The following is a 20610-nucleotide window of genomic DNA, read 5'->3' as shown; positions in this document are numbered from 1 at the left end:
ACAAAAAAGTTGGACAACGAGCTTGCACTCATGGAATTCGCACAGCTCAGAATGAGAGAGACCTGTTTTTTATAGAATGAGAGAGGTCCGTCGAAGATTCAGTTGAGAGACCAGCTGTCTAACCACACAAAGGAAGCTTAGTACGCAGTCCTACTTTGAACCAACATTATGTAACACCATTTTCTCCCACAGCCAAAATAGGAAGGTCCAGTGATCAGCAGGTGAAAAGTGAAGTGGCTTCTCTTACTACCCAAGAATCCACTTGCACTTTTTATCTTTCTGATCCCCTCAACCGTGGGCTCGGATTATTTGCAAGTCTTAATGTTCAAGGGAGAAAGACTTGTGCAAGGGGGCACGATGAGGGTTCCCATTGAGTTTCATGTTGAGATTCTCACCCAGACACTTTGGCACTGTTATACCACTAAACCAATAGGCCAACCAGGCACTTGCTTTGCAGCCAGGGTGGATTGACTCAGAATACCAAGGGGAGGTATGAGAATATATACCAATTACTTATTATGTTTTTTTCAGACTGAGTATCACTCTGTTGCCCAGGCTGGAGTGCAGTGGCACAATCCCCAATCTTCACCACCTGGGCTCAAGTGATACTCCCACATCTGCCTCCCGAGTAGCTGGGATTACAGGTGCGCACCATCATGCCTGGCCAATTTTTGTATTTTTAGTAGAGATGTGTTTTTGCTATGTTGGCCAGGCGGGTCTCAAACTCCTGGACTCAAGCGATCTACCTGCCTTGGCCTCTCAAAGTGCTGAGATTACAGACATGAGCCACCATGCCTGGTCCCAGCTACTATTTTTTATTTGTCTCCTCCTCAATTACCCAGCTGCTTTGTATAAGCCATATTATATAAAATGCCCTCACATTTCTAAGGAAACATTCTAAAATTCTACACTCAGTCATACTGGTGAGAGGATGAAGTAGACACTCTCAGATATTTTAATACTGAAAATGTATACTTCTTCCTGCATCTTTTCTCAGTAACCTATTACAGGACATATTTTGTTGTAGTGCACAAACAGAGAAAGAAGGTGACATGGCATCTAGGAAACAATGGTCTTCATTAAACTATGTGGGAGAAGGCTCTCCCGGACAGGTGAAAGGGAATTGCTGTGGTAGGAGCCTGGTAGCTGTATGAGTCAGGGTTCTCTAGAGACACAGAACTAATAGGATAGGTGTATATATGAAGAGGGGGTGGTAATTAAGGAGTATTGACTCACAGGATCATGAGGTGAAGTCCCACAATAGGTCGTCTGCAAGCTGAGAAGCAATAAAGTCAGTCTGAGTCCCAAAACCTCAACAATAGGGAAGCCAACAGTGCAACCTTCAGTCTGTGGCCGAAGGCCGGAGAACTCCTGAAAAACCACTGGTGTAAGTCCAATGGTCCAAAAGCCAAAGAACTTGGAGTCCGATGTTCGAGGGCAGGAAACATCTAGCATGGGAGAAGGATGAAGGCCGGAAGACACAGCAAGTCTGCTCTTTCCAACTTCTCCTGCCTGCTTTATCCTGGTCATGCTGGCAGCTGATGAGGTGGTGCCCACCGGGATTAAGGGTGGGTCTGCCTCTCCCAATCCACTGACTCAGATGTTAATCTCCTCAGGCCACACCCTCACAGACACACCCAGGAACAGTATGAAGTACTGTCCTTCAATCCAGTCAAGTTGACACTCAGTGTTGACCATCACAGTAGCAGAGCTGATAACGGCCAGTCCAGAGCACAGCAGAAAGCCAAGAGAAAAGTATCTGCAAGGGGGGAAAAAAAAACGGAGCCGATAAATTTTCTGATGTGTGCATACAATCAAGTCAGGAGGGGTTTATGTTGTTGTTTCTTTTTTTTCTGAGATTTTTGCCAAAATGAGTGACCATCATACGTGAAATTGAGGCAGTGAGCTTGAGGAAAGAAAAACAACAACAGTGTACAATGAAATCAGTGTCGTTACACACACGAGCAGTTCTCCTCTGTGAAGTCGCCACACTGCGGTCCTGATGGTGTAGACAGGGCTGTGGCTACTCAGGCTTCAGGCGCGGCAGCCGGTCCATATGGACGCATGTGGAATGGAGCCAAAGGGGCGGCAGAAAACCAGGGACGTGTCTGAACTTGACAAGTAAAGATAAACCAGGGTAAACAGTCTACTTAGAAAGGTGAAAGTAAATACGGAAAAAGCAGCTGAAATTTTCTTTTTCTTTTTTTTTTTTGAGGCGGAGTCTCGCTCTGTCAGCCAGGCTGGAGTGAGTGGCGCGATCTCCGCTCACCGCAAGCTCCACCCCCCGGGTTCCCGCCATTCTCCTGCCTCAGCCTCCAGAGTAGCTGGGACCACAGGCGCCGCCACCACGCCCGGCTAGTTTGTGTATTTTTTAGTAGAGACGGGGTTTCACCGTGTTAGCCAGGATGGTCTCCATCTCCTGACCTCGTGATCCGCCCGCCTCGGCCTCCCAAAGTGCGGGGATTACGGGCGTGAGCCGCCGCGCCCGGCAACAGCTAAAATTTCCAAGCCACTTGCTGCAGTGAAATGGAAAAGAGCAGCGGCAGGCGGAGGAGGTTCCTGTAAGTCCAGGATACTATTAATATTCCACTTTTAAAACTATGTACCTGCATTACAGCAGTTAAAACATCTTAAGTATCTAGTCACATGCTTTTCCTTGGGAGAGACAAAGACTGTCTAACCGTTGGTTCTTCAGAAGCGGGTGTTGCTTTTATTCCCACTCTCCGTTTTGTCTGCCAAGGAACAAAGGAAGTAAGTAACACGGCGCTTGCCCGGCTTGAGGTGTGATTCGGGTCTCTGACCTCTGAGGAGCCCTGAGGGTCTCATGCGGGCCCTGGGCAGCTGCCGTAGTAGGCATTGCTTACAGGGTTTTGTTTCTATCATTTGCATTTATTGCTATTTGAATTAGCACTGTCTCCCCCACTCAGTTCTAAGCTCTTCGGAAGCGGAGAAAAATACATCTATTTTCTGGAATTGTTCCAAGTATTAGAAAGGATAATTTAAATATCTGGCTCTAGTTGTTTTCACCATAATCACATATAATGATGTTTTATCACCTTTAGCTGCTCTCTTCCCACTCGCTCATCCACGCTGAAGCCAAACAAATGTCCTCGTCCTAATTGCTGAAGAGTGTGATTAATGCTCTCTCCTCTGATGGAAGCACAGGACCCAAAATGATTTTTTAAGCAAAATCACCTCAGTGTCAGATTATTATGCATCAGACCATAACTGCAACGTGATCATGAAGTTTAAAGCTAAAGTACAAGAGGTGTGGGAGAGTGTCGTGTGTGGGGGGGTTGGTGTGTGCAAGTGTTGACCTGCCAACACTGGCAGATGCTGCGGTTTGTTTATGACCAAATTGAGGATGAATTTGGTCATAAACCAGGTAAGTGTCCTGGAGGCAGGTACCTCATTACCACAGGCTACCATTATACGCCCTGTTGTATCCAACAGGGTATATCTTCATCACCCACTCAGCAAACAGGTGTCTGTGAGAACCAACAACATTAACAAAACATGCTCATTGAAAAAAATATGCATTACCTTAGGACATATGGGTGAAAATAAATGTTATAATACTACTACATATTGTGGGGTATACAACCTTCTCTATTTTGAAGGTCAAAAATAATACTTTTGAGCATTTCTCATAAAAGGTTAGAAATTCTAATCCCATCCTCACTATGTTATATCACAACCCTATCATATAAACAGGTGTGTCATCTGGCTTGACTTTAAAATATTTTTTTTAATAAATATAGGTTAACAATATAGAGGTACGAGAAGCAACACACAACTCATTTTCAGGGTGTGTGCGGGTGTGTGTGTGTGTGTTTGGCATCTGGGAAGAAAGCAACTTAATGCATTGGGGTAAGTCACGTCATTGGTTTAACTCTTTCCTACCTAGTGAGCCTGTGGATACTGGAATCTTGAGTGCAGTGCTCCCTTTTAATGGATGGAAAGGAATTGCCAGGAACTTTGCACGTTTATAAGAGTTTCCCTGGAAATATCTTAAAAGTACATATTTCTGGACCCCACTAAAGGTCTTAAAAATTATGCTTATACAGTATGAGACCTGGGAGCTGTGTGTATTTTTATCTCCCTCAGCTCTCCTCAGAGGAACCAGGTATAGCTGACTTGATCTGATAATGTTTTGGAACAAGGATTTAAAAGTCACTGTACAATTAAAGATGTTTCTTAGAAAAATTGCCTTTCAATCCATCATATAAAATATAAATGATCTCAATTATGTATTCCAGATCATGAGATCAGAAATGATCTCAATTTATCTGTTCCAGATATAGACAATGGAAAAAAAATAGGCCTTCTATGTTAAGCCTAGAAATAATTCTTATATTTATGTATCTAATGTGAAAAAAATAATGAAATGCTACTTAAAGTTACACCGAAATCTTAATATAAAATTCAAACATCAAGCAATGAGTTGAGGAATAGCAGTGCCTGGCTCTAAAGGAATGGATTTGGGGCATTTTTCTGTATTATTTCCTACTCAATAGTAGGTAGAGTTAACAACAGGGAAGATGTGCTTTCATTTGTAGGTGGAAACTGAGCATATTACTTCTTAACATTTTTGATTGTAACTAAGTTTAAATATAGAATTTCAACTCATCTATCTGTGATGACCTGTCCTGCAAGTTTTGCACAAGACACTGAGAATGGGAAGCAAAAACTTATAATTTTGAAGTCAGTTACTGAACAGAAGCAGTTATCATAGCTCAATGTTTTATATATATATATGTATTTAGGAGTAGTAAATGGCTAAATTTAATCTCAAAGATTTTTTTTTTCTTCCTTTTCAGGTGAGTCCAAGCTAGTTTCTGTCTTGTGTCCCTTAGATTTAGTAGAAATTTAAAATCATTGAAGTGACTTTGAGATTATCTCTGCATTTTATTATTCAGTACAAACAATGAAAATTACAGCATAAAACATACAATTATTTAGCACTTAAAAAGTGCATTCATGTTTCTTCTTCTCGGAGCTTCTGTCTGCCTCCGTCAAGATTCCTGACAGTTCCGGGTTCCTGTGGGTTAGGGCACTAACATCCAGAAGAGTCTATGATGAGCTAACATCATGCAATGGTTTATAATGGAGTTCAGATTCGTGCCCAGGAGAGTCTAATGCAGGAAGTCACAGCAATTAGTGAGCACATTAAATTCACAGTGTGAGTCACAAGCTGCTCTGCGCACCATGTGTGTATTGATTCATGTAATCCTCATAACAAATTTAATGAGATAGACATTACTATAATTATTTTAAGATAAGCACAGGAATATGAGGTAATTTAACCAAGGCAAGTAAGATTTGTATGTCACAGACCCCTGTGGCAGTTAGTGAAGCCTGTCAATTGCTTTTCAGGGAAAAAAGTATGTTTGTAAATGTTGTAAACAACGTTAAATTAATAGGACTACAAAAGAATGTCTTTTGAAACATAGCTCTGGCTAAGAGACACTGCTCCTCCATGGTTGTTTCTTAGCATTCAACATCTACTACCCTCTGAACTCACTGCTCAGAAATAGTGCAGTCATGACCGAGTGGAGCTGAAGGCCACACACGCACACCACTTCATCAGGCGATTGCAAAGGCATTGGTGACAATTCCCATTTTCTCATATGATATTGAGAAAACATAATTGTTTTATCATTTCACTTATTTTCTCTTCTCTGACTGAATTTCACCCATTTGAAAAGTCCCAGTAACTACCATTGGCTCTATCTGCTGGCAACATTTGTAGAACTTCCCCCACACCATAAACATCAAAAATAGAATGTTTGGAAATAACGTTAAGAAATATCAGATATGATTGACATTTGTTACACATTTAGAACAAGGGTATCGTGTCTTTTGGCTTCCCTGGGCCACAGTGGAAGAAGATGAATTGTCTTGGACTACACAACATAAAACACTCTAACACCAACAAGAGCTGATGAACAAAAACAAACAAACAAAAATCACAAAAAATCTCATAATGTTTCAAGAAAGCTGATGAATTTGTGTTGGGCTGCATTCAAAACTGTCCTGGGTCATGTGCAGGACAAGCTTGATTTAGAATATAACTCTCAAAAGACTAGGAAGTGTGAAACAAGGCTAGGAAAGTATCTGTAACTTACAGACCATTTATAGATATTCTTGGGTTTTATATGGAGAGGTAGACTTGACTGACATCACGGGGTTCCTTAAGGACAGGGACTCTGTTTTCATCTCCTTCTCCTAATGTATCTAATACAGTTAATGGACATGTCTGTGTTCAGAAGGTATTCGATGAATCAATGAATGAAATTAAAAATGCAAAGTAGGAAATACAGCTATTAAAATAGTTGACCCATTTGGGTGATTTAAAGTCCCGTCTCTGTCATCTCTCCCAGTGTGCCTCTCTTACACCAATCGGTCTGACTGAAGAGAAAAAAAGTATTTCCATATTGATAGAAACTCTACATTATCTTTATGGTATGTGGGTAACTTCACTGCTCTGGTAGAGCTTCCAGATATCTCCTCATGGTTAAGGTCAGACATACCAGGTAATGCAGAGGTCCAGAAAAAAATAATGGCCTCTATCCCTAACCAGAAATACTCACAAATCACAGGCCATTTAAAGATCGAACTCTTTAAGTGTAAGTGTGACTGCAGAGACTGGAATTGTAAAACAGATTGATAAAATGTTGTTGGAGTTGGGGGAAAAAAGTTTTGGAGATCTTGTCAACCTCCAACTGAGAATGACATTAATGGAACTCCTTGAGCAAGATTCGTTCTCTCTAGTGAGCAGTAAGTGCAGGTGTCTGAGTGGACTTATTGGGAATGGAGAAGAGCGATTGCTGTGATTGGAAATCTCAACCACAGGATATATATTAGATTGGCGCAAAAGTAATTGTGGTTTTCATCATTAAAAGCAACAGAGAAAACAGAAATTACTTTTGCACCAACCTGATGTTATTCAAGCAGGACTAGAAAAGTCGGAGTGGGCTTGCTATAGAGTATGCAGCATTATTGTCAGCTAGGAGGGATGAAAAAAAAATTCCTCCTCTTGTCATGGCCAGTGAGGGACGCAATGTTATGTAAATGTGACTTAATGTTGTCTGGAATTGAGTTCCTGCTGTGGAAAGCTAGGAAAATATTACTTATGACGTATTTTAGTGGAAAGGGACAGGATTCAAAGCAGAGGTCACAGAAAAGTTGGAGTAAATACGTTCTATGCTGTCATTTTTTTCCCCATTTTTTTCTTTGATATTTCCCTGCTATCTAATTCAGAAGAAGTATAATTCTAAGAGTAGAAACAAGTAGCAAGACAGTTTAATTAAGGAGAAAGTTGACTTCAATGACAAGCATAGTGCAATTTTAAAGAAATTTTTAAAATACCACAGAATTTTCAAAATGTATGCGAATGTTTGCATAATTGACAAATATTAGCTGTGGCTTTTTGTCTTGTGTGTCTTTGTAATGTGTGTGATAGGCCTAGATATTATATTATGCACCTCTAAACACATAAAGCCAAGAATAAAAGCAGAAAAAGACAGACTACCCCTATAATTTAATTTTGTGCACCAACCCTAGTGGTCTTCATGTAAGACCAGGGCCTCAGAATGAAGGTAAGGGTTGAATGTCTCTGGATCACAACACAAACGTTCTTCTCATCCTCTGGGGGAAATAAGTCTAGCTTGCTCAAGAACTGACAATTGGACATAGGTTAAACAAGCCCAGATAAGAGAGGGTTTTGCTAGTGCTTTCATATTAAAGAAAATCTGATGACAAATAATGTGTTAAACCTTGGCAAAGTGTTCGGTGTAAGATGTTTATGTATAGTCACACGTGTGGTCTGGACCTCACACATTCAGGGAGCTTCAGTTGTGTATTTGGCTGTTTGGGGCTGAAACAGAGCTGTAATTTCTTGGATTCATTCAAGAGTAGAATATAAAATCAAAACCAATGGCAAGTTATAACAGAATAATAGATAGATAGATGATAGCTAGATAGTTGATGGATAGATAGTTGATCAATAGATAAATGTAGCAACTGTAACTAAAGCTAGGAAAATAAACATGTTAGGTCCACAATGAGGTGTGCTTCATGGTACATGTGGGGAATGTTAGAGCCCACCACAGTGACCCTTCAGGTGTGTCCTGAAGAGAGAGAAGAGTGTTAGGGCCTTTCTTCACTCAGAGAAACTCCAAATGTAGGTGTTATATCATTTGGACTTCCAGAGATAGGATTAAAAAAAATTTGGAACTGGTTTTATTGAATGACTTCCCCTTTCAGTCTATATTTTAAGCCCCACTAAGCTAAAGGCACTTACTTAAAAACTCTGAAGAAGAGATCAGCACTCCTGCAGGATTCTCAGAGATTGCGTAGACCAGTGTACATGGGGACCTATTTCTACACCTTGATTCTTTTATCTGACAAGACTTGACTTGGGGGTTCTCAGCACCCCTGGCCCTATTGTAGTCTCTGGTTGTGCTCTGCTCCCAGTATTTCAAAGACAGATTGAAGAGATTGTCCATTCCCTATAATATCATCTTGGCATCTTTGTCTGAAATAAATTTACCATAAATGCATGAGTTCATTTCTGGGCTCTCTAGTCTGTTCCATTGGTTGTGTATCTGCTTTCAAGCCAGTACCATACTGCTTTGATTACTATAGCTTTGTAGTATAGTTTGAAACCAGGAAATGTGATGTCTCCAGTTTTTCGTTTTTTTGTTTTTCTTAAGATTGCTTTGACTATTTAGTGTCTTCTTTGATTCCATATACACTTTAAGATTGCTTTTTCTATTTCTATGAAAAAGTCACTGGGATTTTGATAGAGATTGCATAAAACCCATAGATTTCTATGGGTAGTGTGGACATTTTAATACTATCAATTCTTCCAGTCTATGAACTCGATATATCTTTCCATTTATTTCTGTCCTCCTCAATTTCTTTCATCAATTTTATAGTTTTCAGTGTAGAGATCTTTCATCTCCTTAGTTAAATTTATTAGCATGTTTTTGCAGTTATTGTAAATTAGATTATCTTCTTAATTTTGGGGAGGAGTGTAATTTGTTATTAGTGTATAAAAACACTCCTGAATTTTGTGTATAGACTTTATATTCTGCAACTTTACTGAATTTGCGAATTAGTTCCAACAGTTTTTCAGTAGAGTCTTTAGGGCTGTTGAGGTTTTTTATGTCTATGTTCATCAGAGATATTGATCTATACCTTTCTTTTCTTGTAGTATCCTTGTTGGGCTTTGGTCTCAAGGTAATGCTGACTTTGCGAAATAAACCAGAGTTACCCAATTTTCCCAAAACCATTTGTTGAAAAGATTGTGCTTTTCCTATCAAATGGTCTTGCTACCTTTGTCTAAAATCATTTGACCATATATATAAGGGTCTGTGTCTGGGTTCTTTATTTCATTTCGTTGGTCTATGTGCCTGTCTTTATGCCAGTAGCACACTGTTTTGGTTACTGTGGCTTTGTAATAAGTTTTGAAATCAGAAAATGGTTTTTCTTTTTGATATCTGTGGCTACTATTTGCATTTTAAATAAATCCCCTGAGTTTCATTTTTTTAAAACAGCCAGCTTACCATTTGTTGATCGATTCTTACATGTTTGTTTTCTATCTCATTACTTCCTTCTCTCAATTTATTTCTTTCTGTATGCTAATTTTTTCATACATTTAATAAAATATTTTCTTTTCTTTTTTCTTTTTGTAGAGGCATCTCACTTTGTCATCTAGGCTGAAGTGTAGGGGCACAATTATAGCTCACTCTAGCCTCTAACTCCTTGGCTCAAGCAATCCTCTAACCTCAGCCTCCCAAGCAGCCTGTGACTACAGGCATGCAGCACCACATCTGGCTAATTTTTATTTTTATTTTTGTAAAGGGTCTTGCTGTGTTGCTCAGGCTCTTCTCAAACTCCTGGACTCAAGCAATTATCCCACCTTGTCTTCCCAAAGTGCTGAGATTATAGGTATGAATTACTGTGCCTGGCCTACAAATCTTGAATTGAGATGTTTAAGTAATTTATTTTGAACATTTCTTCCTTAGTAAGATAAACTATTAAAGTAGTTTTGCTTTCTGTTACAATTATTTTGACCTATAAATTGGTTACAAGTATAATCTTTACATTTCCAAATACAAAAATGTTAATGGCTGTATTTTTGTTTTTTATTTCTACATTATTTATGTTTCAATGGGAGAATCTACTCTAAATAATAAAAATCTCTTGAAGTTTTTCAGGATAAATATACAGCCACGTTTAACCCCATGTTTAAATAGTATAGTTTGTAATTGTTGGATTCAGGTTGCTCTATGTGTATGTGTGAATGTGTCTATAAAATCATAAATGTTGTATTGTTATTGATCTTAAAAATTGCTTATGTTTACAAATTACTGAGACCTATGGGTAAAACTTTTCCTGTTACAACAATAGATTTATTAATTTCTCTTTGTATTTCTGTGTATTTTTGAGGTAATTGTTTTACTATCTCATTAAGCACATACTCATTAACATTTAATTTTGTAAATGTCATATATCTCAATTCTATAGGTTCTATTTGGCTCTTTGCCAAAACTATGCTTTTGTCCCATGTTTATATTTACAGCCTTCTACTTACTTCCTTAAAATGAAGAGTAGAATTATTTTATAATCTGGGTCTTGGGTAATTGGTAAGTTAAATTGTTGTGGTCCATTTCTGAGGTCTGATTATTCTGCCATTTCTTATATGCTGTGCTTTCTGGCTTTGGAATTTTTATGGAATTTTTAATTGTGAGCTGCTTATTTTCTTGAGAACATAACCTGTGGGAATTTTTTGAGGTCTGGGTTGAAGCTGAGTGTTTCTGGGGAGGTTGTGGTTTTCATCTCCACCAGCTGAGGTCACAAGCCCTGGGGAGGCACATTATTTTTAATCCTTCCCCACAACCCCCTTTCAATTGTCACGTATGTTTGTGTTTAGCCCACCTGTGAAGCCATGAATTTCGGCTGAAAGTCTGCATAAGGATCAGCTTTGTAACAGAATCTCAGGCAAATTGTTCTTTGGAATCTCAAGAAATTTGCCTTTAGAAATGCTGGTATTCCTGAGTGGACGTTGTAACTGTCCAGGACCTTGGTGCAAGTCCTGTCTTCTGCACACCCTGCCGTCATATGGGCTAAATGCACAGCCCTGGATTCCAAGACACCCCCCATGGAAGTTGACCTGGGCCCACCCTGCTTGCACGTTGAGGTCCTTTTCTGGCTCAGTAACATGTTCTCAAGCAATCAATTAATCAATCAATATTATCCAGCCCATTCTTCATGTCAATCAGTGGTTATGCAGAACATCTGACATGTTAGGTCCCCCAATCCTCGAGAGATATGTTTCAAGACCCCCCTGGATGCCTGAAACCACAGATAGTACCAGAACCTGTATATACGCTGTGTAGGATTTTTCTTATGCATACATACTGCACCTAGAATAAAGATTAATTTATATTTCAGCCACAATATGAGATTAATAATAATAACTAAAAATAACAAAATGATTATAACAATATAGTGTAATAAAAGTAATGTAACTGTGTCTTCTTTCTCTCTCAAACTATCTTATTGTACTATATCCACCTATTTTTGGACAGAGGTTGGCCACAGGTAACTGAAACCACAGAAAGCAAAACCACTTGTATGGGGGCCACTGAATAGCATATTGACAGAAACTGAAGTTCTTTTTATTCTATGGAGTGTGTCTTTCATATATGGGCTGGACTTGACATTAGTATTTCTTTCCAAAATAGACTTCACCTACATATCATTAAAGTAAGCCTACAAACAGCCTCCTCTTCTGTCTTTTCCTTCCTCTCCCCGGAATATGTTCGGCTATTATTCTTCTTCTCTTTGGTCACTTTCCACTGGCTGTACATCCTTAATGATGTTCATTACTCATAACCTAATCTTCTGCTTTGATTTCAATAAAGCCCACCTTTTTCTTTAGTGATAGAGTCACAGGTATTTTGAAAGTGTTAATGTACATCCATCAGACCATATTATTTTCCTTAAGCAAATGCATTTTTGTTCTTTCTTCTTGACATTTTATTAAGAGTTGAGAAATGTAATTACCATTGAGCTTTTCACATTGTAACATCTCTCATTACAGATGCGAAGCGGAAGGCAAATGCATCTCTTGTTAAGTTTTATTATTTTAGACAAAAGGCAGTATATATGTATACACACACATACAAAGACATATATATACACACATATATACACACAGATAAATATATATACACATATATATATACATGAAAATATTTCTTCTGTCATATTCTTTTTCTCATGAACTTAATAGCATTATTGTAAACCTGTCAAAGACTGGAGGTAAAGATGAAGCTTAGAGTTGAAGATATCCTGGGTTATTATCTAATGAAGAGAATTGTGTTGGTTACACTGACAAGAGAAAGAATGAGGAACAATTTAATGATGATTTTTGAGTATATAAATGGATTTCTATTCAGGGGAGACTCTCTCTTCATCATTTCTTTTAAAATGTAGTTAAGGAAGTGATTTTAAGAGGCAATTATATTAGATGGACATCTATCAGTGTAGGGTTAGGAACGGTGTTACTGATACTCTTCCTTTCTTGTGCATACAGAGCACTGCATGGGTTCCATGGTCTTTTTGAGATTGCATGTGCTCATAAGTTCTGAGGACAGATATTTTACGACTGCCCTTTTCCTTCCAGAGTGATACAGGCACCTGGAGAGGTAAGCATATCAGCAGTTCTGTCCCATGATAAGAGAAGACATCTCTGTGCTTTTCCTTTGATTCTTGTAATAAATTGAGCCATGAGATGCAGTATGAGGCCACAGTTCAGGCTGTGAAATGGGAGCACAGTGTGGCTGTCCTTGTTTGTCACTAGCTAGTTGTGTGATTGTAGGCTTCCAGACCTTAGGCTTCTCAACTATGAAAATGATAGGTGATGAATGTATTTCCAATCTAACATGAGACTTGTGAGCCAAATGTTACCTGCAAGATTTAAGGGTCAGTCTACATGAGATTTCTTCCTACCTCAAATTGCCTTTTCTTAATTAGCTAAAGCAAATAAATTAGTTTAAGTAGATAGGACACAACCACCTGCAAGCTACTCTGTTGTGAAGTTATCCTCAACAGGTGTTTTGCCAGAAGGCTAGAATGAGAATTTTTAGTTGTATTTAGCATAATTAATGATATCATTCAGAACAGTTGAAGTTTAACACAATTAAACTAGACAATTAGGAAGAATTATATTATTTCCTGAAACTAGAATATTAGAAAGGATTATAATAAAAAATCCTGAAACCAGAATATTAGAAAGGATTATAAGCTAATAAAAACGAAGCAAAAAGTGTATACATAATTGAATCACATTTGAATCATGTCAAGTACTTGCAATATAGATAATGTGGATATAAACACTAACAATCTATGAGTTTATGTAGAATGAATAAATATATGGTAAAAGTCCATTATATTTGCCCATAGGATTGTGCTAAAGATGGCATTCATTACAACAAACACATATTCAGCAGAAACCTGTCATACATGAACCTATCCTAGGGATTTCTGAAAGAGTGAATGATATAGGGGCCATTTTAATCCAGATAGATAAAAAGTTGACAATCTGATTAAACCTACAGAGATGAGGAGGAACATGTAAGATGGTCTACACAACAGGACACCAGTGTGAGAAACATTCACACCCTTTGGGGCACTGGGGTTGTCTAGTGATGTATGTGCCTTGGATAGAGAGATGGTTGGGAAAGCAAGTGTGTCAGAGTCTGTGGTTTTACACATATTTGAAAAACAAGACTTCAACACAAGTAATGAGGAAGGAAGCCCCCATGGGTGACAGGTTGCCAGTGCATAAGGGAGCTTAGTTCTAATTAAAAAGTAGAATTCCTATCTTCTTCCAAAATTTTAGATTCAATGAATTGCAGTGGAAACTCAAAATGTTGAAGACAGACACCCTGCCAGTTGTGCATGGTGGGTTTTAAAAAATGTTTTTGTTATAATTACTAAGACCATACAGATTTCTTTCCTTACTTGTTCACTCTTTAAATAAATATTTACTGAGCTCCTTCTATGCACAAGCATGATCCCTGCCTGTTCTTGATAATGGGAATAAGACAACAAACAAAACAGACAAATTCAGTCCTCAATAGAGCTTATATTCTAGTAAGAAAATGGACAATAAATCAATTTGCATGCAGAATGATATCTAATTAGAAATAGTAAGAACAATTATTAAGTGGGATAAAATACACTAAAATCATTTTGTTAGACTGGCCAGTGACTCTGTTCCTGATGATGTGATGCTTGGACAGAGGTATGAGTGAGGTGAAGAAATTGCTGAGAGAAGAACCTTGTAGCAAGGTAGCAAGAGAGGAAAGCAAGCAGAAAGGTCGAGGAAGGAGCATGCTTGCTGTACCAAGGTAGTGCAGGAATGTGAATGTGGTGAGATCCGTAGGTGCCCCAAGAGTGGGAGGGGATGAGATGGGAAGGCATGGGCACCTGGGTGAGTTGGAGATCTCCAGTTCAAAGTGGGCTCTGCTCAGCAGCATCACAGGAGACTGTGGCATCTAAAGCTCACCACACGCACCAATTTGCATGCCCTAGAGTAGCATGGATGGAGAGTGCTACCCACAGGTATGAATGGGGGATTTTATCCAGGCATGTTGGATGTTGAAGTGTTTTAAGAGGGAATGGTGTTTTCCATGTACAGTCATGTGCTGTATAAGGATATTTTAGTCAATGATAGACCACAAGTACCACAGGAGTCTCATAAAATTATAATGAAGCTGAAAATTTTCTATTGTCTAGTGACATTACAACCATTGTAATGGTAGCAGTGTGCATTACTCGCATGTTTGTGGTGATGCTGATGGAAACCAACCCACTGTGCTGCCAGTCACATAAAAGTCTGGCACATACAATTATATACAGTACAGAGTATATGATAATGATAATAAATGACTATGTTACTGGTTTATATATTTATTTACTATACTGTAAGTTTATTTATTTTTATTTTTATTTTTTTTAAGAAAGAGTCTCACTCTGTCACCCAGGCTGGAGTGCAGTGGCACAATTTCAGCTCACTGCAACCTCCACCTCCTGGATTCAAGAGATTCTCATGCCTCAGCCTCCAGAGTGGCTGTGACCACAGATGCATGCCACCACACCTGGCGAATTTTTGTATTTTTAATAGAGATGGGGTTTTACCATGTTGGCCAGGCTGGTCTCGAATTCCTGACCTCAAGCAATCTGCCCACCTTGGACTCCCAAAGTGCTGAGATGACAAGTATGAGCCACTGCCTCTGACATTTTTATTTTTATTTTAGAATATACTCATTTTAGTTAGAAAAAAAAATGTCTTAACTGTAAAAAGCCTCAGGCAGGTCCTTCAAGAGATGTCCAGAAGGAGGCATTGTTATCATAGGAGATGACAGCTCCATGTCCGTTATTGCGCCTGAAGACCTTCTAGTGGGACAAGATGTGGAGTTGGAAGATGGTGATATTGATGATCCTGACCCTGTACTGGTTTAGGCTAATGTATGTGACATTGTCTTAGTTTTTATCAAAAACGTTTAAAAAGTAAACAAATATACACTATTTAAACACTAGACAAAAGCTTATAAAATAAGGATATAAAGAAAGAAAATATTTTTGTACAGCTGTACAATATGTTTGTGTTTTAAGTTGTTATTGCAAGAAAGTAAAAAAGTAAAAAAAAAAAGGTTTCAAAGTAAAAAATTTACAGGAATTAATGTTAACTTATTATTAAATAAAAAATGCTTTATAAATTTAGCGTAGCCTCAGTACACAGTATTCGTAAATTCTACAGTAGTGTACAGTGATGTCCTAGGCCTTCACACTCACTCACCACTCACTCACTCACTCACTCACCAGAGCAACTTCCAATCCTCCAGGCTCTATTCACGATGAGTGCCTTATACATGTGTACCATTTCAAAAAACCTTTTATACCATATTTGTACTGTATGTTTTCTGCATTTAGATATGTTTAGATATACAAATACTTACCATAGTGATACAACTGCCTACAGTATTCAGTACAGTAACGTGCTATGCAGGTTTGTATCCTAGGAGTACTGGGCTGCACAATAGAGCCTGAGTGTGTAGCAGGCTATACAACCTAGATTTGTGTACGTGCAGTCTACAATGTTCACACAACAATTACATCACTAACAACCCATTTCATAGAATGTTTCCCTGTCATTAAGTGAAGCATGACTGTTGAAGATAATCATTTGGGGTGAAATTTGAAGAACTAACCTCAGAAGGCAATAATTTGGAGGAGTTAGACTAGGCAAAAATAATAGCCGCTCTTTAGTTTGGTACCGAATAGCTGTTATTTAGGATGCATTTCAAAAGATAATGTCTGGCATTATTGATGAATTGAATGATGTCTGTGCAAAAATGAATAAAGTCAAGATTAACACCAGGGTTTTTGATCTGAGTTGAATGAATTGAATGAGTGAATAGCCATGAATCAGTCTTAAACTTTGCATGCATATGTCCATTTTGATATTTTTACTAGCAGAAATGCCTCCTTGGAGTGAAGAAAGTGTCCAGCAACATCACTCCATCATTAGCCCATTTCTGTCTCTGTCTGGGTGATGACAACTAAAAAGAGGACAAAATACAAAACACAACCACCATTAGACTCTGAAAAGTAAACAAAAACAAGTAGATTGCACAGAAGATCCACCCACAAGTGGGTGGATGTGCTGTTGGTTGATTGGTTTCTCATCTTGTTCTTCTCTCTTCTCCTATGGCTCTGCACTGAGAGTAGGTCTCTGAGACACAACTATCTTCAAGGCAATGCAGATGCTGATAAATCCCGGTATTCTTGGTCAGAGAAACAAGCTTCCATGTAGCACAAAACCTGGGGTGAATGACAGAGCAGGGAACCAAAGAAGGTCATTCCCTAATTCTGCATGAAAATTGAAGGTTCACTGAGCTGTGCTTGTGTGGGACAGACACAAACCAGCACAGCAAAGTCTGTGGGAACCGAATTGAGATTTCAACTTCAAAGTGTTTTCCTGAACAATTGAGTGGATGAGGTGTTTAAGAGTTTTCTGTTATGTGCATATTTCAAAGTTTTATTATTTAATAATTAAAGAAGAAATGTCCAGTAGGAGCTCAGTGGAGAGGTGGGACTGAAGACATAAAATTGGGAGTAATTATGGTAAAGATAGTATTTAAATGGATTTTTTCTGTCTATATATAGTCTACATAAATAATATATATCATATCTCATTATTGTTTAATGAATTTGCATTTTGCATATATGTATTTGAGTAATCATACATTTCTAATAGTGCTGAGAAATAGGAAAATGCCATTGGCACATGAAGTCTGGATATCTGGGAGAATCCATGATCCTTTTGCAGGAATGAAGGATCCTATGACTTCCACACATGGAATGTAGTCCCTCTTCCTGACAGAGTGCTGCCATCCCTCCTGAAAAGGTTGTTGGGATCACCCTTCCTACAAAGGCCATCGGTGTTGAATGTTAAAAATGTAAAATCTTGAGCCACAGCTTCTTTTGCTTTCTGTTATCTCAGACTTAGATTCTTTTGGATTCTCGGGTTGAGTTCTGAACAACCACAAGAGTCAAGTTCATGCCTATTAAGCTTTTCATTTTGTTAGATTCAGGGTGTGTGTGTCAGAGTTATAGAAAGTGATAGGTGAGGTCTTCAAAAGAAGGACTAGGTATAAAACTATTAAGGTACAGGCTGATGCTGCTTTTAGCTAAAATCAGAAGAAATTACATATAACACTGCAGATAACTTGTTTCATTAAAAGACTGTTATCTAGGTTAAAGGAAAGCCTAGGTGTGTAGATTTACACAGATGTTTCAAAAAATATATAATATAAAATTCCTCAGAGTTTATTCTTGTGACTTGAAAGAGATAAGAATCAATGATACAATATGGAAACATAAAAAATATTACCCTAGCAACAGCCTAGTAGAGTTTCCTCCAGGGTTACCATTGCAATATTTAATAATTTGTTATTTGATTAAATAGTAGGGCTGGCATTGATATTGCATTTACTGGTTAATTGCATGTGATTTTGGTTTCCCTATGAAATCAGAGTACATTCATTGATATTTTCACACTGGCTGTATGTTTTATAATCTCCCAAAATGTTTTACCTTAGAAGGTCAGCATTTCCTGAAATTGTGCATGTCATGAAGATCATCAGTAAAGTCCTGCATCTTTAAAGAAAACAAACCTACATGATGACTAAAGGGAAACACATGGAGGTTCTGGGTTCTTAATGTCTGTGACAGTGCCTGTGGCCCACCATGATACCACAATGCCCCTGTGCTAGTGACCCTTGGCCAGGCACCTGGTCAACAGGACCAGCAAACTCAGGGTTGGTTTTGTTAAAGGTGCCCATCCTAGGGTAGCAGATTTCAGGACACACACGCAGCTGTTCAATTGCTGGGTGCCTGGCAGGCAGACCCTACGACAGCACCCATGTCGTGAGGTGCACCCCATCTGTGCTTCTGAAGGAAGACATTGCCTTAATAAGTGGCTTTCTTGTTCTTCGCATAGCAGATAGAGCTTCATCAGCCCCTTTTCTTTTGGAATCCACATCTTTTGTTATGTAAGAGGAATTTATATAGCAAATGTTCATCCAACAAATACAAATGACACTTACTAGGTTTGGCTGCTGACGAGGCTTCTGCTGTATTTCCCAGAGAGTAAACAATGAGGTGGTGTTTCATTAGGCGAAAGTGAGAGATGATGAAATATTGCTGCACTGCTACATTTTCCTTCTGGGCAGAGCAAGGATGGACTCTATAATTAGTGACATTAGAACTGTCTTCAAAGACACCTCATGCAGCATTGAGGTCAACCTCATCAACCAAAATGTCAATTTTTAGAAACTGTTTTTGGGTATCCCTTTTGACAGTGGAAAATAAATTTAATTTTTTTACAGATTATGCTTCAATACACTTGCCAGGAATTTTAGTGATTATAAGGCTATGGGAAGTGCCAAATCAAAGGGTAAGGTCATAATACTTAAATAAAAATCAGAATTTATGAAGGACAATACAGAATAAAATAAATTTAAAACATAGCAAATCATAGAATCCATTCTAAAATCTGTAAATAAAAGTTAATTAAACATAGACGTAATACAGCTATTTCAAAAGGGAACTGTAATTGATGCTGAGACTTTAAAAAGTGTTATTTGCTATATTTTTCATCCTCTGGAAGTTAGAATTTATCCCTTAATCAGAATCCAGTGTTATTACATTTATTGTGGGCCTTTAATTTCTTTAACCTTCACAATGTAGACATTACGTGGCCAAATCTCATGAACTCATTTCTGATCCTCCAATGCCTCTGACTAGGTTTATGGTATAATATTTTACCACAAAGAAATACTGGAAAAATGTCATCCTGGGGTACAGATTAGATTACATAGACCCCTGCTCTGGTTGGGAACTTACTGTCCTGTGGAAAACTAATGTGAAAATAATGATAAATCATTGATTGTCTTTTCTAAATTTGTCTTTTTTGTTTCAGGTTCTTCTACTTAAATCCCTCCAACCATCTGAAACGACAGATACCACAACACCCGTACTGCACAGTGAGTCATCCCCAGTGACCCTTGTGGACTGAATGAAGGTGGAGCTGACAACCTGGAGTAAAGTTTTAAGTCAGTCGATAAGACAGATAAGTCCCTATTTTCTTGAAAATATTGCAAATACAAAAAGAGAAAAAATAAAACTTTGAAGCAAAAAAGACAGTAATTGTGGAATACACATAAATAGAGAATGAAGAAGCAATCAGATAAAGTTACTTCTATAGTTTAAGCTTTGGTAAGCAGAATTTTAATTTTCCATCAACTTCTTGCAACAGTCATTGTTAATTGTAATTGAATGGGTTAAAGTTTTTTAAAAAATGGGTAAAATGCTCTGTGTAGCCCTTCTATGTATCTTGTCCAGCCCCTTCCAACAATCAATAGGAGAACATAGTATGAGAATTTCTTCTAAGAGAGTCTCGAAACTGCAGCCTCTTTTGAATCTTACCCTCACTGATAGTTTCCTGTGAGTTGTCCAAAGTCATAAGTGTTCAGCTGTTTCTCATCAGAAGAATTAAAGGGGTGAGAGAAAGGTTTAGAAGACATGAGGCATTTGTTTTTACAATGCAAATAATATTTTCAATAAAGAAAAATTACACATATATATAAAATATCTATCACAAAATTAGAATGTGTTTTTTAGACTAAATAAATTCTTTTCTTGCACTTCCAAAGTTCATAATTAAAAAATCAACTGGGAGGCCGAGGAGGGTGGATCACGAGGTCAGGACATCAAGACCATAGTGAAACCCCATCTCTACTAAAAACACAAAAAATTAGCCAGGTGTAGTGGCGGGCACCTATAGTCCCAGCTACTCGGGAGGCTGAGGCAGGAGAACAGAGTGAACCCCGGAGGCGGAGCTTGCAGTGAGCTGAGATCGCGCCACTGCACTCCAGCCTGGGAGACACAGTGAAATGGATAAATGCCTCAAAAACTGCAAACAAAGCTTAGCTTAGATGAAATAGATAACCTGAATAGTCATGT

General features: G+C 38.3%; 1 long non-coding RNA gene across 1 annotated transcript; it reads left to right on the top strand.

Annotated features, from left to right (window-relative positions):
* Window positions 1-1987: 1987 nt before the first annotated feature.
* LOC105491884 (uncharacterized) lies at window positions 1988-20223 on the top strand. Its single transcript, XR_011606595.1, has 3 exons — window positions 1988-2561; window positions 12611-12722; window positions 19568-20223. It is a non-coding gene; the product is annotated as an uncharacterized lncRNA (long non-coding RNA).
* Window positions 20224-20610: the final 387 nt, after the last annotated feature.

Source organism: Macaca nemestrina, chromosome 8 (genome assembly GCF_043159975.1).
Source record: "Macaca nemestrina isolate mMacNem1 chromosome 8, mMacNem.hap1, whole genome shotgun sequence".
NCBI classification, from domain to species: Eukaryota; Metazoa; Chordata; class Mammalia; order Primates; family Cercopithecidae; genus Macaca; species Macaca nemestrina.
The sequence above is the reverse complement of the archived record's forward strand: the minus strand, read 5'-3'. Positions and strand labels throughout refer to the sequence as shown.